This window comes from Zingiber officinale, chromosome 4A, assembly GCF_018446385.1.
Source record: "Zingiber officinale cultivar Zhangliang chromosome 4A, Zo_v1.1, whole genome shotgun sequence".
Lineage (NCBI taxonomy): Eukaryota > Viridiplantae > Streptophyta > Magnoliopsida > Zingiberales > Zingiberaceae > Zingiber > Zingiber officinale.
The window spans coordinates 77,536,706-77,542,843 of NC_055992.1; the positions used below are offsets into that span (position 1 = coordinate 77,536,706).

At 34.3% G+C, this 6,138-nt stretch overlaps 1 long non-coding RNA gene across 3 annotated transcripts; it reads right to left on the reverse strand.

The window, feature by feature from the left end:
- Positions 1 to 2,402: 2,402 nt before the first annotated feature.
- On the reverse strand, positions 2,403 to 5,736 carry LOC121970011. Of its 3 annotated transcripts, none has more exons than XR_006108810.1 (4): positions 4,762 to 5,736; positions 3,182 to 3,942; positions 2,814 to 2,885; positions 2,403 to 2,685 (listed from the first exon to the last, which is right to left on the reverse strand). It is a non-coding gene; the product is annotated as an uncharacterized LOC121970011 (long non-coding RNA). The 3 variants fall into 3 exon arrangements; XR_006108809.1 differs by having other exon boundaries at positions 2,463 to 2,685; positions 3,182 to 3,238; positions 3,872 to 5,735; XR_006108808.1 differs by having other exon boundaries at positions 2,463 to 2,685; positions 3,182 to 5,727.
- Between the last annotated feature and the right edge of the window lie 402 nt (positions 5,737 to 6,138).

Genomic DNA, 6,138 nt, shown 5'->3' on the forward strand with positions numbered 1-6,138 from the left:
CATAATTTGTTACATACCAAGTAATCGCCTTTATAGTCCACCCAGTTACGGGTGACGTTTGACGAAACCAAAGTACATAACTCCTTATGTAGGGATCCATGGTGACTTCAGGTACAAGGACTAGTAGTCATACTAATAGCCACATGAGAAAATATATGACACTCATATAACGATCCATGATACTTTCTCATGGCGGGTCATTCAGTATACATTCTCTAATGCATACCCATGTGTCAACTTGATATCTCTATATCCATGACTTGTGAGACCAAGTCATCGAGTTGACCTACATGCTAGTCTTATTACATTAACATTGTCCCTGAATGTTAATACTCGACTAGGAATGATTAAGAGTAGTGTTCCCTATATCATCTCAATATCGATTCAACCAATCGATTGATATAGGTAAGAACCTTCTACTCAAGGACGTTATTATACTTAGTTTATTTGGCACCAATACAACTAAGTATAATAACCAAAAACCAAATGCCTTTATTTATATAGAATATGATACAATAAGTTCAAAATACAATCATCAAATGATTGGCTCTAGGGCTCTAGCTAATATTTTAGAGTGGCCACAGCCAAAAACCATTCATGACATCCGAAATTTTCATAGATTGACCTCTTTTTATCGTCGATTCATCTAGAATTTCAGCACCTTAATTGTCTTATCACTGAGTATCTCAAAGGGCACGGGTTCAAGTGGACTAAAGCGGCTACAACTAGTTTTCAATTGATGAAGGAAAAGATGACCGAAACATCCATTCTAGCACTTCTAGAGTTTATATTCATGCTGAAGTATCAATCTAGGAGTCTTAATTATGTCGCAGATGCTCAAAGCTGTCATTCTTCCCTGCTTACTACCATGAGCATTAAGGATGTCGACTTTCGATCTTTCTTAGATATACAGCTCATTATCAATGAATTGCATAACGAAGGACACTTTGACCGAGATAAGACATTAGCTCTCATCTCTTCTGACTTCTATTGGACCAAGCTAACCAGTGACGTAGCTCATTTTGTGGACCGTTGCTTTATTTGTCAGCAATCTAAGGGAACCCTCGCCAATGCAAACTTTGTTCTAGTTGTGGTGGACCGATTCTCCAAGATGGCTCACTTTATGACATGTAGAAAAACCATGGATGTTATTATGATTACCACTCTCTTCTTCAAAGAGATTGTGCATTTACATGGTATTCCTCAAACTATTACTTTGGATCGTGATACTAAATTTGTTAGTCGATTTTGGAAGACTTTATGGGAAAAACTAGGAATAAAGCTAAACTTCAACAGCGCCTATCACCCTAAGACAGATGGTCAGCCTGAGGTAGTGAATCGGAGCTTAGGAAATTTTCTGAGATGTCTCACAAGAACCAAACCAAAGCAATGAGATCTAGTTTTACCTCAAGCAGAATTCACATACAATAGATCAAAGAATAGGACCACTAGTTTGAGTCCTTTCGAAGTTGTTTATGGATGAAACCCATCTAGGGTACTGTATTTAGTCCCTATTTCGCATCGAGGACAAACTAACCCCAAGGCTGAGGAGATGGCCAAGCATCTTCAAGTTATTTATGAGTAGGTTAAGCAAGCTATTCAAGAAAGCAACACCGAGTACAAGATCAGGACAGATCGACATCGACGTCAAGTTGTTTTTGACATTGGTGATATGGTTTGGGTTGTATTAACTCGTGATCATTTCCCTGTTGGTGAATACAATAAGCTCAAAGATCGAAAGATTGGACCTTCCGAGATACTAGAAAAAATTAATGACAATGCCTACAGGTTGCGACTTCCTAGCCATTTAAAAACTTATGATATTTTTAATGTAAAACACTTAAGTCATTATGCTCTAGAGCCGGATACACCCACCCTAAACTCAAGGATGAGTTCTCTTCTACTTCAGGTGACTGATGCAGAAGAGAATCCAAAATTGAGATTTTTTTAAATAGTTATCCATTAATTAAATTTAGTTTATTTTTTATATTTAATTTTGTCTTAAATCTTAGGAATCGAGTCTTAATGGTTAATTTATCCTAAATCTTAGGAAATAAGTCTAGTTGGTTATTTTTCTATTTAGATTTTTTCGAGAGTTTTGAGAGATATATAAACCTATGCTTAGATGATATTTGGGACAAATTATTTTGATATTGAATCAATTGGTTTTGCTTAAATCACGTTACGGCTACATCTCTTTTGTTCTTTATTTCCCGCTCTTATTTTCTCAAGAAAGGGTTTTTAAAAAAAAACTTATCTTGAACTACTTTTTATTTCGTTATTTCTCTCTTCTTTTTTCTTAATTCCTCTGTAGTTTCACGTCCCAGAATAATCTATATTATGCTCGGTGTCAGAAACACAATAGTAGAAGCAACCATCAGCCATTATATGAAGCAACCATTAGTTTACAAGTAGCTTCATATAAGTAACAATAAAAAATGAAGTAGTTAGCCATCAGTTACTAAATGAAGTAGTTAGCCATCAGTTACTAAATAATGGTAGAGAAATAGAATATCATGATAGTACAAGTTGAAACCACACTGTATCATGGTGGTAAACTTTAGCCTTATGTCTCAAACTCAAGTATCTTCTTACCTCAATGGAAGTCCAAATTCTCAGAGTATATTAACTTCAATCAATCTCATAATTTACAAATATTAACTGTCCCATCAAAATTATTTCCACCTGTTCATGATGAGAAAGGAATTAGAAAACTAGTAAGGGAAACTTGCATTTGCATGGTTGCTTGATGCATTCTAGTGAAAAAGAAAAACAAGATTGGTATTGACTGTACACGTCTAGCATAAAAGTACCTGTAGTAGCTTCATAAACTCATCAGATTCTTTAGTTAATCTCATTGCACATCCTCCACCACCAGTAGTTGCCTAAGTCAAAGTAGGGAGAGAAAGAAGAGATTTAATAAAATACCCCCAAAAGCCAAGTTAATTTCAAGATGAAAAAATTTTGAATTTAGAAGTAAATTTGTCTGAATCTAGAAGTGAGTGCTTTAGTTGTCATGAAGAAAAATGGGCTGAGAAACATTGCATGTGGACATCAAAGAAACTAGATCAGACTAAATTAACAAAAACTAAAATCATGGATTGTACGACTAAACAAATGTAAAACTACATATTTTGTAGTATTAAACACGTTGACTCTATCTCAGGAAATAAAAAAGTACCTTGATCATCACAGGAAAATCAATTTCATGGGCAAACTTCATAGCCTCTTTTGATGACTAAATTGCAAAAAATAACAATTAGAGATCAAGGCATTTGAAGCAGTAACAATTAGAGATCAAGTCCATCATTTCCTAGTACAGTAGGAACACCAGCTTTTTTCATTATTTCTCTAGCTATAGTTTTGTCACCCATTACCCAAATGCTATCTAGCTAACAAAATAATGAAAAGGTTGGTTAATTCCATTAGCAAAAATTACATTTGATGAATCATTGAGGGGAAGTTCTACATCTGTCAGATTAAATATTGTGAATAGACACAAACAAGAAATGCCCATTATCAAGAAGATTTGACCTTGTGTAATAAAATTATTTTGCTAAATTCATTAGAACTAGTTATGTGGTTATACACAAACTAATTAAAGATTTTTGTGTAGATTTTCTTAGTAATTTTTTATTTCATGACATAAAAGTATTTTTCTGGTAAATAGGAAAAAAAATTAAAAGAGTTAAGACAACAGAATTTTTATATTGATTCTACCAATCTCTTGTCTAAATGAAATATTAATACATTGCATGTGATGCTCATGTTAATAAGCAGTCTGTATATTCATAGATTATCATACAAAATACAAACAACAAATTGCAGGTGCTTCTAGGAAATTCTTAGATTATTGTACAAAGAGTTATACCTCTCTGTGGTGGATGGAAGTGGCAAGGAGAGCTTAGTCAATAACCACAAAAACCAGGATTTCCTATAAAACTATGTAAAAAGTAGAAAAAGACTTTTAATTAGAAAGTCCTAATGATCAACCTCAAAAATGGGAACATTAGAGATTAACATGCTATGCAATAAGCAATAGAAGGTGGATTCTTAATAAGGAACTAAATCATGAATAATGTGCAATTGCTCACCTTTCGGGAGAAAATCAAGAGAAGTTGTAATCTATGTGAACATCACCAACTAAATTATTATTAGATAAATTCTTGTTTACCGAAACATAATCAATTACAGTTAAATATTTCATTTTCAAAACACAGAAAATGTGATTTTTCTAGAGTCACTTACAGGGTAATAAGACTTGGGCAGTGAGTGAGAGTTGTGATACCACTAGTCACATTGTTGTTTTCCAAATTCTTGCAACAAAATTTAGCAATCATGAGGTAGAATAAAATTTCTATAACCTTTCAAAGTATCTGATTTATTGGTTTCAAAAATAAACTACAAATAATTTCATAAAGAGGTATTCAATGTGACTAGATTTTGAAGTAGTCTAAGTTCCTCAGGAATCATATTGGATAAGTAATTTTTTGACAAATCACTGAAATTTATACCAAGAATAAACAAAATCAATAGAGTTACATGTAGAAATAGATATATATCTATAAGACCCCAGCAAAATAGTAATGTATCTTATATCTCCTCAACACTCATTAAGTTTCTGAATTCAGTAGGTATGTTATCAGAAATCTTTTTAGCAAGATAATTTAGGGATTCAAGCATTTTTCTTGACTTAATGCTCAAAGATAAGTCGCACAAAATTTCTAAGAAAATAAAGTTGAACAAAATTTCGTAAATTACTTGGAATCGCTAGATTGAATTCGCGAAACTCATCAAATCAATGACTTTGAAGATGACCTTCTTGTACCACGCATTGATCTCTTCCATAGAGGTTTTCTCAAAAATTGATTCTTAGAGCAAATCTATAGAAATTACATCTCTAGTTTCAAGGAATGTAGAGTGAGAACGGATCAAAAGCTCAGAAACCTAACCTTCGTGAACCTCTTGATGGTGTTAGTCTGCGAGCCAAAGAACAAGGTTACCTTCTTTTTTCCCAAATCATCATCTTCTGTATCCCTCACCATCTTCTTGGTCTGCTTAGCCGTCGGTGCTGACAGTGCCACCACTTGGGCTGACTCTTTGTTGTCGCCGGCGTTGGCATTCCTCTTCCCTAGCTACTATGCTGGAGATCAATGAACTGGACTTTTCTAACGGGTCAAGAAAGAAATGGATCTGAGAGGTGTAATCAAGATCAAAAACATGTCCATTGATGGAATCTTCTTTGAACTTTAGTTTCTTTGATTCCTCCAACGTCGCCACTCTCCTCCCCCTACTCCCCCTACTGCTCTTCATGAAGGCATATTCCTTCAAGGAGTCCATGGAGAATTAGTCTTGGAACTGGATGACCACAAGACAAATGGAGAAGAAGAGGATGGAGAGAACTACACGATGAGAAGCTCTATTTCTTAACGAATAAAAGAGAGAAAGATTGTAGGCAAAGAGGGTAAGAAAAATGTAGAGAAGAGATCGTAGGTTGGATGGAGATGTGTTTTGTTGCTTAGGGTTCGGGAAGGCATTTAGGCGCTTAGGGTTCAAGAAGGAAAAGGCGAAGGGGGGAAAACGTAAAGGTATTTAGGCAATGTAGAGGGGTTAGGCGGAGAGGGGTTCGGTGGCATAAAGGGGGGTTTGCCAGTGTGAAGAGATTAGGAAAGAAAAATGAGAAGAAGGCGAAGAGATCATAGGTTGGATGCAAAAATTTTCGAGTGGGAAAGAAAAATGCAGCAACAAAAAATGACGAAGTCGAAAAAATGACAAAGGGAAAAAAATAATAATATTCAACAACACTTAATAAATAATGATTTTTAAAAATCATTGTCATAATCCCCAAAAAAGTGCACATAGATAACTATTTTCAAAAATCATTGTTGTAGCTTTCAAAAATCATTGTCATAGTCCCAAAAAAGTATAAATAGACAATGGTTTCTAAAAATTATTGTCGTAACTTATTAGAAATGTTGTTAAAAGGCAAAAATAATGGTTTTAGCATAAAACTGTTATATTTTGAATTTTGTTGAATGAGGATTTTTTTTTTATAGTGAACGCACAGGTCAAATCACCTCCTCCGTAACACAAGGATAAGTTTACAATTCCTTCAAGATATTAAAAAAATCCTTGTCA